We start from the raw sequence: 17,325 nt of genomic DNA, 5'->3' as shown, positions 1-17,325 counted from the left end.
TAAAGCGGCTCAGGTACGTTAGTACCCCTAGGAATCTTTGGATTCCTGTTATGTCTTCCAGCTTTGACTCATCTGGTTTAAGCCCTTCTTTAGAAATTTTCACTCCCATGTATTTTACTTCGTTTAACCCAAATTTACATTTGTCAAAGTTAAATCGCAAATTGCATTTTTCTGCTCTTTGGAAAATTTCTTTAAGTTTTTTGTCATGATCCTTTTTATTTGCAGCTCCCACTATCAAATCATCGATAAAGACTTTGACTCCCCTCATATCACCAAAAATCTCCTCCATTCGCTCCTGAAAAACCTCTGGAGCGCTTGTGAGTCCATAGGGTAATCTTTTGAAACAATATCGTCCAAAGATTGTGCCAAACGTACAAATTTTGGAGCTTTCTACATCTAAGGGTACCTGCAAGAACCCTTGTGTGCAGTCGAGCGTACTAAAATATTGACAACCTGCGAACTCTTCCGTCAGAGTCTCCAGGGTAGGAAGCTTTAAATAATGTCTTTTTACTTGGACGTTAAGGTCCTTCGGATCTATACATAATCTAAGTTGTCCTGTTTTTTTTCTAACTATTACCAATGGGTGAACCCACTCAGCCCCCTCAATAGTTTTTTCAATAATTCCTTCCTGCTCTATGTTATCTAGTGCTTTTTTAAGATCCTTTTGAATGGCAAAAGGTACTGCTCTAGTGGCATGCACTACTGGCTTTGCATTTTCCTTCAGTTCTATTTTATAAGGTTTATTAAGACAACCGATACCCTTGAAGATATGTTCATATTTGTTTATCAGACAAGAAGTGCTATCAGCTGATTCGATGTCATTTACTCTTTGGATTAAATTGAGTTGTACACAAGAGTCCAAACCTAAAATTGGACTACTATCCGTTTTGACTACAAAAAATAACAAATCAAAATTCTCATTTTTGTACCTTACATTTAAGTAACATTCACCTAGGACTTTGAGCTCATTATTAGTATACGAATTGAGTTTTACCTCAGTTTTTTGTATTTTCCTAAAGTTGAACTTTATCTTTTTGAGAACGTTCTCAGGGATGACATTGACCATAGCCCCTGTATCCAGCTTCATAGTGACTGGTTTATTCTCAATCAATAATTCTACTGCCCATGACTCCCCACAGTTATTGCCCTGGCCATCTACTGCATTGATCTCATCTAAAAAAATAAAATTTGAGGCAACTGACATGTCTGAGTTGTTATCTATAGTATAAAACGGTTTTTTGAAATTTTTGTTTTTCGAACTTCGACAACATGAACTAAAATGGTTATAACTTTGGCATCTTGTACATACTTTACCGTATGCTGGACATTTACCCTTAATATGCCTATAAGAACATTTTTGACATTGTAACTTGTGCTTATTATTAGATTTAAAATTGTTAAAGTTAGAATCACTGGTTTTGGTATGTCCATTAGACCCATTTTTATTAGGGGTTGACCTTTTCACTTGATGCACTCCCTGTTCTGCTGAAGAATATCCCTTGCTGCTACCATTTGATATTATTTTGTTCTTCTCCCTCACGCTCTCGCTTGTTATGCAGATTTTGATTGCATCGTCCAGCTTCTCACAATCGGACTGGAGTAATTTTTCCCTCAGGTGGTCTGACTTAATCCCACAGATTAGGATGTCTTTCGTAAGTGAGGTTACGTTTTGGGTTGAAGTATTCGTTAAATTTGGTAAGTAAAATGGTTATTTTATCTTTCTCGCCTTCTGCAAAATCGAAAGTATTGAAAATTCTCATACCTTCATCGCCTATCAGTGTTAAAAGTTGTGCACATTGCGTCTTCTCCTCTTTCTTATTGATTTCCGTGGCGGCCAAATATGTTTCGAATCGTTGTCGCCAAAATTTCCAGTTTTCCGATGGGTTGCCGTTCATTGCCATCGGAGGGACTCCTCTAAAATCCATTATTGACAGTTTCGGGGGCCAAACTCGTCTCGGTACTTGTGGAGGCGGCATGCTTCCTTTCAATATTGAGGTTAAGAATTTTTCTTAATGATTCTTACCCCAACTTTATGTCTAAATCCTCAGACTTTTGTTTTTAGTCGTGGATGATCGTAGATACTACTTTTAGGAACGTTGATTACTTCGACTGCGCCATGTTATGTTTCTTTATTAGGTTTTCTCTCTGACATCGGGAGACAGGTGTCTCATAGAACCCCAGGATCAGACTGACAAGACCTTTTGTTCTCTGTCACTTCCGGACGTCGACCTCTAAAGCTCTGGTTCCATGTGGAGCCGGACCGCGTACTACACCAACTTCAGGCCTATTTCTATGCTACCCACCTTGCTAAAATCATAGAAAAACTTGTTAAACAAAGAATTATGATGTTTATGAAAAAGCATAATATTATTAGACGCAGTCAGTTTGGGTTTCAAAGTTTGAAAAACAGGGAAGATAGATAGTTTCATCTACTGGAAAACGTTAAATAATCGTGAAATAGCAGCGGCAGTTTTTTGCGATCTTTCAAAAGCTTCCGATTGCGTGGATCATGAAATTCTGCTGCAAAAACTAGAAGTTTATGACTTTAGAGATATATCTTTGAAATGGTTCAGATCATATCTGTCAGAACTTACTCAGAAAGTCAAACACCCGGACAACATATCCCATCTCCAGAAAATTACTTGTGGTGTTCCACAAGGATGCTTTGCAGTCAGAATATCAGCAAATGAATTGGGCACTAATATGGCAAAAAATGTGTACTTTGTTCTCATCGATTCCCATCTGAGATACGGTATCTGTTTTTGGGGAACGTGTTGCCAATACATGTTTGATAGGGTGTTTGTACTACAAAAAAGAGGAATTAGAAATATGTGTAGAGTTGGATTCAGGGATTCCTGTCAACCTTTATTCAGAAAGCATGAAATCTTGACCTTGCCTTCCATACTTATATTGTTAATGTTATGTCTGGTGCAAAAAAAATACAGGACGGAAATTTTCATTTCACCACGACGAAATACCAGAAATAAGCTCAATATAGGTTTACCGATTCCAATATCACCAAAAATTGAGAGGTCTTTCATATATATTTGAAAAAAATGTTTAACTATTTGCCAATTGAGATCAAAGGCATAACATGTACCACTAAATTTAGAAAGTCTGTAAAAAAGCTTTTGATATCAAAGGCCTTTTATTCTTCAGACGAATTCTATTCACACAGAAATTTAAATTATATAAACAATTAATTTCAATTATTGTCTTTCAGTATCTACTGGTATTTAAACTATGTGACTTTTTTAACTATTTGTTTAATGTTTACATTTACCTCTGAACTGTATAGTTGAAAATGTTACCGGAGTTGATACTGTTATTTTCTATGCATTCACTTTTATATTTTTTGCTTTATAGTTTTTATATTCTCATACTTACATTTATGTGTTGCATGAGAATATTCATTATATTATTATTATTATTCATTTCAATATGTAGCATATATATTATAACTTTCTGATTACTTTTTCACCCAAAATTTTGATTTGATTTGAATTGAATTTCTAAAATTTGTGAAATATGACAACTTTCACAATATTAGCAGTTTTTTTTCGACAGATTCAAGATGTATTATTAGGAGAGCATATTTTGAAATTTTAATGGAAAAAAATGAGAAAGATGTATATATTAGAGAGAAATGTAGAGAAATTTCATGTTCCTTGTAATACTGATGCAGAAATAATATCACAGCTCTACAAAAAAAAAAATTGTGTTGCCCTGGATATTTTTGCAAATTTTTATGTTTTCGAGTGCCTAAATCACGAATATATTTATGGAAGTACTGAATGTGCTCTATTTTTTTTTATTTTTACGTATCTTGTATTAGTAATCGGCTTGTTAGTAAAAAAAAATATTTTCTCAGTCATGATTAGGCTTCTGAGCAACTTCTTTGCGTGTACAAACATCACGTGATCCCCACTACTCGGGCTCCTTGCTCTGCAAAACAGCAGAGAACTCAGTTATTTGATAATATTGAAGAACTAACACGGAAATCTGGATAAGTTGTTATATGTTATTATTTTGTTTCAGTTGTTGAGTGTCCGTTCTAATATATTTATCTTGTCTTTTTAAACATGAGTTTGTCACGAAGGAAGTGCAAATATAGTATTGATTTATTCTGCTATATTTGTGGTATTTATATATCAAAAAAACAAAAACGAAATATCACAGACTTTGTTAAGGAAACTTATGCTGAATATTTCGATTTCAAAATGGACGAATTAGATAAATCATAGGTTCCTAAAAGTAAGTCTTGCGTTGAGTCTTTGCGGTTGTGGAAAAAAGGAGAACGTTCTGGATTAGACTTTGGTGTTCCTATGATCTGGATGGAGCCTAAGAATCATTTCGATGATTGTTACTTTTGCGTAGTAGATGCTGAATGTTTTAATCGAAATCAAACGTGGAGATATCCAGACTTACAGTCTACAAAATGTCCTGTTCTACACAGTGAAAATCTCCCTCGGCCTATTTATGTTTCAAAAGTGATTCGCATGCCCTCAGAAACAATGATGTTGCCAAATTCACAGAAATCGAATCAGTCTACCGGTGGAAGTGAATGGGAGGGTGAAACATCTACGTCAAAGTTGTTTTCTCAAAATGAACTCGGTGATTTAATACGTGATCTAAATTTATGAAAACAAGGATCAGAACTGTTTCGAGATTGAAAGAAAAAAATTTATTAGCACCGACAGTTACAATTACAACGTACAGAACGCGAGAAAGTGAGCTATTACGCATTTTTTTAATGAAAATGGAGGATTGGTATACTGTAATAATATTGCGAAGCTGCTTCTGGACATGGGTTTGAAAGAATACAAACCTACTGAGTGGCGTCTTTTTATTGATAGCTGTAAAAGAAGTTCAAAATGCGTCTTACTGCATAAAGGAAATAAATTTGCATCAATTCCAATTGCCCATTCTACAAAACGCCCATTCTACAAAACTCAAAGAAGAATATAAAAATGTCAAATTAGTTTTAGAAAAAAATCAATTACTCGGAGCATCAATGGTCGATCTGTGTGGATTTAAAAATGGTTAATTTTTTACTTGGTCAACAAAGTGGATACACGAAATACCCTTGCTTCATTTGTATGTGGATCAGTAGAGCAAAGCAACGTCATTGGAAACAAGATGTTTTGCCTGAAAGAAATTCTTTAACTGTCGGTAAAGCTAATGTAATAAGAGAGCCGTTGGTGAGCAGAGACAAAATTATACTTCCACCATTGCATATTAAGTTAGGAATGATAACGCAATTCGTAAAAGCTTTGGACAAGGAAGGATATTGTTTTAAATATATTTGTAGAGAATTTCCAAAACTTAGTATGGAAAAGTTGAAAGGTGGAATATTTGATGGTCCTCAAATACGGCAATTGATGAAAGACACTGATTTTTTTAAAGTTATGACTGTTCCGGAAAGTAAAGTTTGGGAAAGTTTTGTGTTGGTAGTCGAAAATTTCTTAGGTAACCATAAAGCACCAAATTATGAAGGAATTGTACAAAATATGCTGACAAACTTTAAGATTCTAGGAGCAAATATGAGTATCAAGTTACACTATTTTCGCAACCATTTGGATAAATTTCCAGATAATTTAGGAAATTATAGTGAGGAGCAGGGAGAGCGGTTCCACCAAGATCTAAAAGTAATGGAAGAAAGATATCAGGGTCGATGGGATTGTCACATGATGGCCGATTACTGCTGGTCTTTAAAAAAAGATTGTCCTCTGAAAAGTTATAAAAGAAAAGCTCTTGAAAGGCGTTTCATGGAAATATAACATGTTTTCGAAATTTCCCTCTCTATTTACTTCAAAGTATCATATTTTTTCACAAATAAAACTGAGATTATAAATATATCTGTTCTTTTGTTTCTTGTTTTCGAATTTTTGTAATGTAAAATGAAAATAAATATTTGAAAGGAAACGAGAACAAATCTTACAAAACCATTGATAATTTCATGAATTGTGAGTATAAATACACCCAAAATCAATCTAATATCTAGGGCAACAAAACAACTGTAGACCAGTGTTATGTACTATACAGGCTGCTTCACGGTGGATGGCACATTAGACGTTTCTGGTGAACCAGACAACGGATCACTTTGAAAATTTAATAGAGGGCATATTCGGACATTCTCTAGCCAACTAAAATATTTTCGACAATGCGGTGTTGCCGCTTCTATTAGAAAGCAGTAGCAACTTTGATTTTTCAAAGGAACACTCTGTATATAATATTATTTTTGGAATCTCCAACAACTGCCCGACAACTTTTCTTAATATTTCCCTATACCTATCTGTTACCGTTTTCGAAATAAAAATTAATTTCAATTTTTTTCTTCGAAAATCATGACTTCTAAAAATGCCGATAGCTTTTAGTTAAGAAGTACTATGATATCGAAATTTGGTTTGGAGTTAGGTGATACTTGGACACTTCCCACACGTCAGCCTAATCTCCGTTACTTCAATACAGGGTGGTAAAAAAATACAGTTTTTTCGTTTGCTTGAAAAAGTTGCTGAAATGGAACACCCTGTATATTATTGAAAATTCGGAAATCTGATGAAATTTGCTTTCTTTCTATGTATATCATACCTATACCTAACTAGTCAAGTTTCGGACTTATGAACATTTATTTGTGAAAATGTCCCTTCAGAATGGTATTTCCATTCGGTATTTGGTGAGAAGGCCATGACTACTATTTGACAGTAGCGTTGTGACATTCTCCTAATAATATCGACATTTTCGTCACTTCAGAAGTTGAATACCTTCAAAACGATGGAACAAAACTATTCAAACGAAGTTCTTATGAATTTCTTTATTATTTTTGGACAGTGTGACAAAATTATCAGCAGAACATGTAGAAAGTTCAATGAAATGTATCCAAATCTACCGCCAATGAACCTCAAGAAATTTATACGAATTCAGAACAATTTCCATATGTTTGGATAAACTTTAAAAAAGCACCAAGAAACTTGAAATTGGAAATATTGATATGAATAATTATAAAAAAGTAAAACAATCATGTGGAATATTTCAAAATATGTTCGAATCGCTGGCCGTTCACTTCCAAGCACTTTAAAATGCGGGTGTTGACTGCTTTCGTGGTGGCAGATCTGATTTCATTGGGATCCAAATCTTCAAATGTTTGGGCAATCCTTTCTAACAATTCATCTCTCGAACGCACGGGTATTTTGTAAACTTTTTCTTTAAACATTCCCCACAAATGAAAATCTAATGGATTAAGATCGGGTGATCTCGCTGGCCAATTCCATGGTCCCAAGCGTCTCATCCACCGATCGTCAAATAGTCTATCCAGTTCTGCGCTCACTTCTCTTGTGCAATGTGCAGGAGCTCCGTCTAGTTGGTACCAACAGTTTCGATAATCTTCGAGTGGCAGATTATCCACGAAACTGTCTACAGTATTCTCCAAAATATTCAGGTAGCTTCTGGATGTTAATGACTCCTCGTATATCACGTACCTCAATTTGTTGTCCATCAACATGCAGAAGACATTAAAACTAAATTTTTTTTTGAAATCCGGCTTCTTTTGTGACGTGAGGATTTTCACTGGACCAATAATGACGATTTTTTCTATTGAAAATCCTTTCTCTCGAAAATTTCGATTCATCAGTCCAAATAATTATATTTAAAAAAAGTGGATCTTCTTGAATGCGTGTCAACAACATTTCACAAAATTCTACTCTCTGTTGAGGATCTTGAGGCTTCATTGCTTGAATTTTGGTGAATTTATAATCATGCATTTTATGTCTTCGCAAGATTCTTTGAACCGATGAATATTTTATACCCAAATCTTCTTCAGCACTTCTTATCGATGACTCGGGAAATGCGTGTAAATATGCTAAGACATTAATCTGGTTGTCTTCGAAAGTTACGGGTCGAGACAAGTTTCTTGGTGCTTTTAAAGTTGATCCAAATGCATTGAAATTGTTCTGAATTCGTATAAATTTCTTGAGGTTCATTGGCGGTAGATTCGGATACATTTCATTGAACTTTCTACATGTTCTGCATGCTGATAATTTTGTCACACTGTCCAAAAATAATAAACAAATTCATAAGAACTTCGTTTGAATAGTTTTGTTCCATCGTTTTGAAGGTATTCAACTTCTGAAGTGACGAAAATGTCGATATCATTAGGAGAATGTCACAACGCTACTGTCAAATAGTAATCATGGCCTGCTTACCAAATACCGAATGGAAATACCATTCTGAAGGGACATTTTCACAAATAATGTTCATAAGTCCGAAACTTGACTAGTTAGGTATAGGTATGATATACATAGAAAGAAAGCAAATTTCAGTAGCTTTCCGATTTTTCAATAATATACAGGGTGTTCCATTCAAAATAATCAAATTTCAGCAACTTTTTCAAGCAAACGAAAAAACTGTATTTTTTACCACCCTGTATTGAAGTAATGGAGATTAGGCTGACGTTTGGGAAGTGTCCAAGTATTACCTAACTCCAAACCAAATTTCGATATCATAGTACTTCTTAACTAAAAGATATCGGCATTTTTAGAAGTCATGATTTTCGAAGAAAAAAATTGAAATTAATTTTTATTTCGAAAACGGTAACAGATAGGTATAGGGAAATATCAAGAAAAGTTGTCGGTCAATTGTTGGAGATTCCAAAAATAATATTATATACAGAGTGTTCCATTTGAAAAATCAAAGTTGCTACTGCTTTCTAATAGAAGCGGCAACACCGCATTGACGAAAATATTTTAGTTGGCTACAGAATGTCCGAATATGCTCTCCATTAAATTTTGAAAGTGATCCGTTGTCTGGTTCACCAGAAACATCTAATGTGCCATCCACCGTGAATCAGCCTGTATTTGAGTGATCTATAAATTTGAAACTGTCATATGCAAAATAATTGTGTGAATCATGCAGTGATTTGCAATGGTCTACTCCCATTTCAGCTCTTATCTCGAGCCGCTATAAATCTCTACGTCTTTTTGTTGTTAGACCTATATTTTTTGAGTGTAATATTGTCTTTCTTCCGGTAATGTGAATCAGTGCATAAATGAATCCAACAATAGTATAGTCAATTTATTACCATCTTACGATTTTTATGTTGCAACCGATGATCTCAGTATGAACCTACTCACAAATGACAGGTGATACCACCTTCTTCTAGATTTTTTAAATTCTTGTCAGTTTTTATCAAATAATTGAGAGGTCTAGCCGAATAAGTTTCAATTCCCAAACACTGTTTCGAACAATGATAAAGTATAATGTATAGAAGTCTCTTACATAGGCGAAATATCCGACCATATAGCAATATTTTGCAAGATAACCACCATCAATACATTTTTAAAAGTCGAACTGATTTCTCATCATGGTTTTCGCAACTTTAATCGCGTACTATTTCCTAATGATATGCAGAACAATAATTAATTGTAGTGTCTTTTATCAGCTTGATGGAATGGCTATGTTCTTAAACAATGATATTATCCCACTATTCGACAGACACACCCCGTCCTTACCGAAAATCTCAGTACACAATTGGGAAAATGACTGCGCTCAGGCACCACGTCTTCTGAAAATTTGAGCAAAATCACTTTGCTACTGCTTGGAAAAGTAATGAAGATCTTAGGAATTAATCGGTGCTATTAGTCGTGAGAAAAAGTTCGCATCGATTTCATTCTTGCAAAGAAAGATACTGAAGCAACTTGGAGCACATTGGGGTCACTAGAGATACTGAGAAAAAGTAACAATACAGAAACCTCGAATACATTGAATGACGCGGATTTCCGATGAAACTTTTTATTTCAGTGCGGTCTCGTCTGCTGTTGAACAGAATTGCCTAAATCTTCTCAAAAGTAATACAGTCGGCTCAGACAATATCTCACTCCTAATGGAGTTAGATATTGTCACTGGCGTTTGGAAATACGACCATATAGCAGGAACCAGGTTGGCTGCAAGTAGAGAAACTTAGAACAAACACCTACAAAATTTTGAATACCGGAATGACATAACATTCAATGAACGAATTGAAGGCTTCCTAGAATGTAAATAGCTTTTTCACGATAAACAGGTCGTTCCTGGTCATTCCCGAACAGAGATCATCAATATTATTACTATTATCATTCCCGAATGTTATTTTATTCCACATAATAACCAGATTTGTTATGAAATTGAAAATATTTTCAATAACAGTATTGCTCCTGAATATAGAACATTCGCTCGTTTTTATTGGCCTCATAACTCTTAAAGTGAAAAATATTGCGCAACAAATTTATCATCGGTATGACAGTATATATTTATTGCATTTTCTTACCCTCATTCTTTACCCCTGAATTACACACCATTCTATTTCGATTATGGAGGTTTGAATTTACTTTTAAGTATTCAGACCATATAACCACGACAGTCTCATATGAAAATCATCCATAATCAGTAATAATATTGAATACTCTCTATAAAAAAATCTATATTTAGTACATCTCAGTAGTTGATTCTCAGCTACTCCAAAACAGTTGCGATTTCTCCGAACTGGATATAATAATGTTAGGTCAGACAATTCCACTTTCTGCTTCGATAAGTTTGTTGGAGATTAAAATGGACACCAATATGTACTGACATAATCATGTCGATGGAATTGCAAAGGCTGCTTCTCAAAAGCTTGAAACACTGTTCCGAACCAGAACACTGTACACACCTCAGCAAATTTTGATGCTTTATAAAGCTCTGATCAGACCTTCTTCGAAGTATTGTTCTCATATATAGAGCTCCGTCCTTAAGCACAATCTGAAGCTGCTGGATTCCATCCAGAAAAGAGCCACCGCCACCGCCGAACATCACTTGCAGTTTGGAAAATCGAAGAAAGGTTGGAGATTTGTCTCTCTTCTTTCAAGGGAAGTATTCAAGTAACTGTGCATATTTGATTTCAACAAGAGCGGTACATATCAGAAATACGCGACGGACTGTGGCTGCTCGTCGTTTTGAGGTTCAACTCAGTACACCTCGAAATATTTCATTCGGAAAACTGCATTTGTGTTAAATAAACTTCCTGAGAACGTTTTTTCAAATGGATTTAATCTTCAGCGATTCAAATCTAATGTGAATCATCACTTTCGCACACGCTTTTGGATGGCCTTAAGGTTCTTTCTGTAGTGCATATGTTTTGTTCTTGAAAAAAATCAATTTGGAAACGTGAATTCCGCAAACCTTGACATAAAATTGACCACATCTTGAGGTGCGTATTCACCAAACAAGCGAGCACGAGCGAGCATGAGCGAGCATTCGTGAATGTTTGCTCGTGTTCGCTCATGTTCACTCTTCTCGATCTTTCATGAACGCGAACAAGCATACGTTCGCTCGCTCGCTAATTCGTAAAGGTGCGTATTCACCAAAGAAGCGAGCACGAGCGAACAAGAGCGAACAGAGTGAACGAGCATTCTGCATCAATATTCGTCTGGTGAGTACAGGCTAGCGAGCGAGCGAACGTTTGCTTGTTCGCGTTCAGAAAAGATCGAGAAGAAGGCGGTACATCAAAAGGTGTTCGCACAAAGTAGATGGATCAACTACGACTACGAACTTGAAGATATTTGCTCTGGTGTAGACGAGACATCAATATGTCGAGCAAACACAAGCGAACATGAGCGAATACGAGCAAACATACACGAATGCTTGCTCATGCTCGCTCGTGCTCGCTTTTTTGGTGAATACGCACCTGTACTCACCAGATGATTATTGATGCAGAATTCTCGTTCACTTTTGTTCGCTCTTGTTCGCTCATGTTTGCTCGTACTCGCTTTTTTGGTGAATACGCACCTTTAGATTTTAATGTTGTGAACTTCTTTCTGGCAAGATATATTGCGGAAAGCGTGAATTCAGTTTCATTTTAGTTGTTGACTTGGGCTTTAACTGGGTTACTATTGATCAAAATAGAATCTTAAGTTGCGTATTCACCAAAAAAGCGAGCACGAGCGAATACGGACCTTTAAAACTAATAAACTGAACAACGCATTCTGACCCTGAACAAGAATCGTGGTGAACGTGTGATATGCAATCGTATACCCAAATATTGCAAGCAATATTATAATATATTAGCGGCTCGTAACAAATTAGATAATATATTCATCACTCAGAAAAGATTAATCGCCTAGTACATATTGATTGCTCCTATCAAGACACATTCAAAAACGAAAAAATTAGGCTTTTATATCTATTTACATCCATGGACACGTGCACCATATAATACCCACTACAGGAGGTGATAATAATAATAATACTAATAAGAATAACTACCCGGTAGCCTTAAAACTCGGTTCTTGGTAATCAGGAAAGGAGCGCCCACAATCAACTTTCTCAAATGGGATCAGAAGCAAGGTGGTGGGGCCCATAATGACGGTTTGCTTACCAGTGACAACTCTGATAATAACAACGACCGCTTTGAGTGGACACATGAGCCAAGAGATAGCCTTATGCATTGCTACGAGAGCAGTGAGCCCGCGCGAAAAAGGTACATGGCGAGAAACACATGATGTCAATCACATTCAGAGCATGCTGCCTTTCCGCCCAAAACATTGAGGCGGCGACAGGTCTATATAGCTCCTTTCCATCTTGCCAATGAAGTGTTGAAGTGTAAGTTCTTCCATCCATTGGCATGGCTGGAGGGAAGACTTGCATCATGTCATCAATGGGGATAATCAGATCACGCAGGGTGCTTTACATAATTAGTCCCTTCAAGCCAGCAGGACTGGCTTGTTTGGATGCAGAGGTTCATAATGCTCTAACAAAAGTGACTGACTTTTGGCTAATTATCACCCCCGTATACCGCATCGTCCAATCACTTTCCGAATCGGAAGGACGAAATCCCGTCTTCTTAATTCTGAAGATTGAAGGCCAAGTACATCAGATGGAGACTAAGATCACGTTGGCTGAACAACACGGATCTCATATCCAATGTGTGATGGATTACAAGGCGGCCAATAAGCTCTTCACGCCCAAAGTGCGGTGAATATCCGCCAAACTACGACGTACTCATCACATTTCAAGTCAAAACATGCTGCTAACCACCAGACAGCACTGCCTTGATCGGGTACGAATCCTAGTGGCTGTTAAGTCACTAGTGAGACGAGCGAGTAGTATCCCAGAAAACCTCAGGTTCCACTAGAAACCTTCTCGCTTATTCCAAGAGCCTCCGCGTGTTGTGGATGACCGCCTTCAGCAGATCAGGTTCTAGAAAGATATCTATGAACACACGCAGCCACTTAACATAGACACTCCAGCCCTAATAGAGCTTTCACAAGGAAGCTTCGGCAGCCTGAGCTCAATGAACTGCGCAACCCTATAACCCCGGATGACGTTCGAAGAGCTTCCAACATATTCGTGGTTCCAGGCTCAGATGGTCTGAACACATTGGAGAAAAAGAATACCAAGCACCCACTGCCATCTGGCCAGAGCTTTCAACTCATGACTGGATGCAGAGCAGTCGATTCTGAATTGGTTTGTCGAGGGACAGACTGTTCTCGTCCACAGTGTGGGGAGCTGTCATTTGTTGATATGCTGACCCACCCTTCCGATTATTCCGGATCTATGAGGAATAGGGCCCGAAAGCGCAACCGTGATAAATAAATATAAATTATAATAAAAATTAATTTCATCATTAATGATACATCAAATATATATGGTATGTCGAGATGTTCGAAATGAATTGATATTGTAAAAAATGTAGATATGTAGAAAGGAGAATGAAATGAAAAAGATTATATAAATTTTTATTTGTCTGAGCTCATTTGGAAGATTGTTTTAACATTTAAAGCGTTATACTGAGAGAAATTTCTGAACAGTAATGTTCTATGTTGCAGAATTATGTTCATGTTGAGAAAATGATGAAATGTGCAGCATTCGTAATACATTCCAAAATGTGGATAAAAAAAAACGTCACTGCCACTGAAAATTTTACGACAGCTATTCCAATTATCTAAATTGAAAATAAGTTTGATAATTCTCTTCTGGGTCACAGAAAGAAAGAAATATATCTTCTACAAGCGATGATAAGAATGTGATTTATTTAAATTGGTACAAATATGGTTCATCTGACTTCTCTAGTTTTGAATGATTACTGATTTTGATCAGTTCATTACTTCGACAATAGATACAGAAATCTTCAATAAGAATGTTCAATATGATAATAATTCGGTTAATTATATTGAAAGGAGCATATTTTTAAAGGGGATCAATTTTGGGGAAAAGAGGATTTTGGCTTTCTACTTCTCTATCAACATATAAAAATGAAAGCAATTGATTCCAAAATGAACGCTTTACAAATGTATGTATAGATCTTGCAAAGAAGTAACAAACTGAAAAAAAAACGTTTCGAAACAGCTACTTTCATTTTTCCTATTCAGTTTGTACTAGAAACATTCGTTATAGTATATCATTCACATAATTAGTGGATTAGATTACTCTTAGAGTATATCAGAAACAGTGTCATATAACTGAGCCCTGGAGTGCATCAAGTTTTATATAGCCCGAGAAATAGACTCTGAGCTGTTAAATGAAACAAATATACCTCTCTTCGACATGTAGGACTTCATCCAATTCACTATATCTTGAGAAGAACCTACGTTCGTGACACGAAGCTGTAGCAGTCGCTGAGGATGACACGTCATGAAAAATTGAATGAAGACATCATTTATGACCTAGAATTCGACGATGCCAAAAATGCTTCGCAGCAACAACGGAAACTTCTAGTGAGAGTCATAAACGAAAAGAAAGATGGAGAAACAGATCGACTCATGGTAGCTCTAGATAATTTTTTTGGGAAATATTCGATGAATGCAACTGCGCTTGAAACAAGAGGACTTCCTGAATGCTATAACTGCGGTAGAGATATTGCCTGAACTGGGGCGTTGAAGTTCGTGGAAATGAATTCAGCCAGTTGTAGGGGGAGTACATTGGCTGCTGCATATCGAATCACCAGGTATCTAATTTCCACGATAGGACGCAACGGTAACAGCTTAGTTGTCGACGGATTTCTGTATAATCACCAGTGCCTTTTCATCGTCGATATCGGGGCAACGAGGTCAGTAATGAGAGCCGGCATTTCCAACAGAAGCAGTTTGAAGGAGTTCCCGTTATTGAAACAGCCCCTAGAGATAGCCTGACGATCTATGGAGAAGCGGAAGTGAGACTTAGGATTGGAAATTGTGGAATAGAAACTGAGATATAAGTTACCAATATCGTCGACGTCGACTAAATATCACGTTCCTCTACGGATTCGTGGTGGACATGAGGAACACACTTTGTGATAGAGCCAAGATGGTTATACTAGAAGATAACAGAATATCTCTTAACACCGAGAAAATTATTGAAACAGCTTCGGCACATCATTGATACAGCCGTTCAATGGCTCTGAAGCAGTAATTTCCGTGGCTAGATCTTTCGTAAGCATTCAGATCATTCCAGTAAAATAGACGAGTAATAGGCACATGCGTACCGATTTTGAAAATTGCCAGAATCGAGAAAGGAGTCCCTCTGTAGTGTGCCCGCCAGGAAGACGTGAGAATATCTATCTGAAGAAGAACTATGCAAGGCCGCCCGATTTTAGAGGAAAAGAACGATATGTTCGTGAGGGGCAAAATCACTGGTCAAATGGAATTAGTTCAACATCGGATCGATACTGGCGATGCTAAACTCATACACCAACCATTACCTTCGCAAAGCAGGACGAAACTTCATCCATCGTTGAGGAAATGTTGGAGGAAGGAGTGATCAGGGAATTAAGCAGTCCCTGATAGTTACCTGTTGTGTTTGTGACTAAGAAAGATGGACCGACGAGATTCTGCGTAAATAACGGGAGGCTTGATGATATCACCAGAAAGGACAAGTTACCCTTTCCTCAGAATAGATGACACCCTGAACATCTTGGCTGAATACAGATAGTTCTCAACATTGGATTCAAAGAGCTGGTATTGGCAGGTGGCCGTTCACCCTGAGGATGAAGATTCCAGAAGAAAGTGAACTTCTTGGGAAACATTGTGTCATCAAGAGAAGTTGAAAGATATCCAATGCCGAAGAGAAGCCACGACGTGAGAAGTTTCCTTGGATGCTGTAGCTATTACCGGCGTTTCGTGAAGGGCTTTGGAAAAATTACCAGACTGCTGCATAGCTTGACTGATAGGAAAACCCACTTATTTGGTCCCCAGACTACCAGAAATCATTTACTGCCTGAAAAGGCATCTAACCAATGCACCAATCTTGGCATAACCAATGGGAAAGGGCTTATTTATACCAAATAAAGATGCATCCCAACATGGAATGGGAACAGTACTTTCTCAGGTACCAGAAAAAGTAGTCGTCAGAAAGAGTAGTCGACATTAGCTATTTCAGTAAGTTCCTGAGAACATCGTAAAGAAATTTCTATGTCACGAAGAAAGAGCCCCTCGCAGTGGTCAGAACGGTGGGTCACTCCCACACCTTTTCATATGTCTATAAGTTTTTGATCAGATCACTCAGCACTTCGGTGGCTCCCCTACCTCAAAACCTCAGAATGACACATATCCAGGTGGCTTGAATAGTTACAAAGTCACCATTTTGAAATTCGACATCGGAAATGAAAGAGTCACAGAACCGCCTACCAAGAAAACCAGGCCGAACATCCGAATGCGAATTTTGTCAACGTCAGGAGGACAAGAAAACCCAGTTACCAGGAGAATAACTGTCCACCAGACTTGACAATGTAGCGGGCAGGAACTCCTTTATGGACAGCTCTGATAGGGAGTTGAGCTTCCCTACCTTTCGCTGCTCAAGGTTTCCTCTGATCCGGAGGGTAGCGAAATGTGAGGTTTCCTTATTCAGGTATACGGAACTGAGATTTTGGGACCACTTCCTATGACTACATCCGATGACAAGTATCCTATGGTAATGATGGATTATTTCTCTAAAAAATGGCCTGAAGTAGTAGCCTTACTCAATCAGGATACTGAAACGTTGACAGAAACTTTGTTGAAGAACGTAATTACCAGACACAGAGTACCTCAGGAGTTACATAAGAACCAGGGCTGCAACTTTGAATTGGATTTATGGAAGGAAACAATGACTTCGTTGGTAATAAACAAGGCAAGAACAACCGCTCTTCACTCATAACCATAATCCATCCACACACCATAGGAATAATCGCACCATAAATAACTACCTCTTGATGTTTGTCACTGAGAACCAAAGAGACTGAAATAACTTGAGTCCTGCTTTTGTTAACATATATGAGCTCTCAACCCCAACTCTTCCAACCCCAACGTCGAAAAAGGTTTTGATCCAAATTGCAGAGAACATGGCAAAGACTTTACTTGGTAA

At 37.1% G+C, this 17,325-nt stretch overlaps 1 protein-coding gene across 4 annotated transcripts in view; it reads right to left on the bottom strand.

Moving 5' to 3' along the window:
• LOC111512334 (uncharacterized) overlaps positions 1-17,325 on the bottom strand; it is a 236,630-nt gene that overhangs the window by 39,349 nt on the left and 179,956 nt on the right. The gene's annotated exons all lie outside the window — the stretch shown is intronic.

The sequence above is a fragment of the Leptinotarsa decemlineata genome, unplaced genomic scaffold (genome assembly GCF_025532065.1).
Source record: "Leptinotarsa decemlineata unplaced genomic scaffold, Ldec_3_MD MMD2_tig00026299_RagTag_RagTag, whole genome shotgun sequence".
NCBI classification, from domain to species: Eukaryota; Metazoa; Arthropoda; class Insecta; order Coleoptera; family Chrysomelidae; genus Leptinotarsa; species Leptinotarsa decemlineata.
The sequence above is the reverse complement of the archived record's forward strand: the minus strand, read 5'-3'. Positions and strand labels throughout refer to the sequence as shown.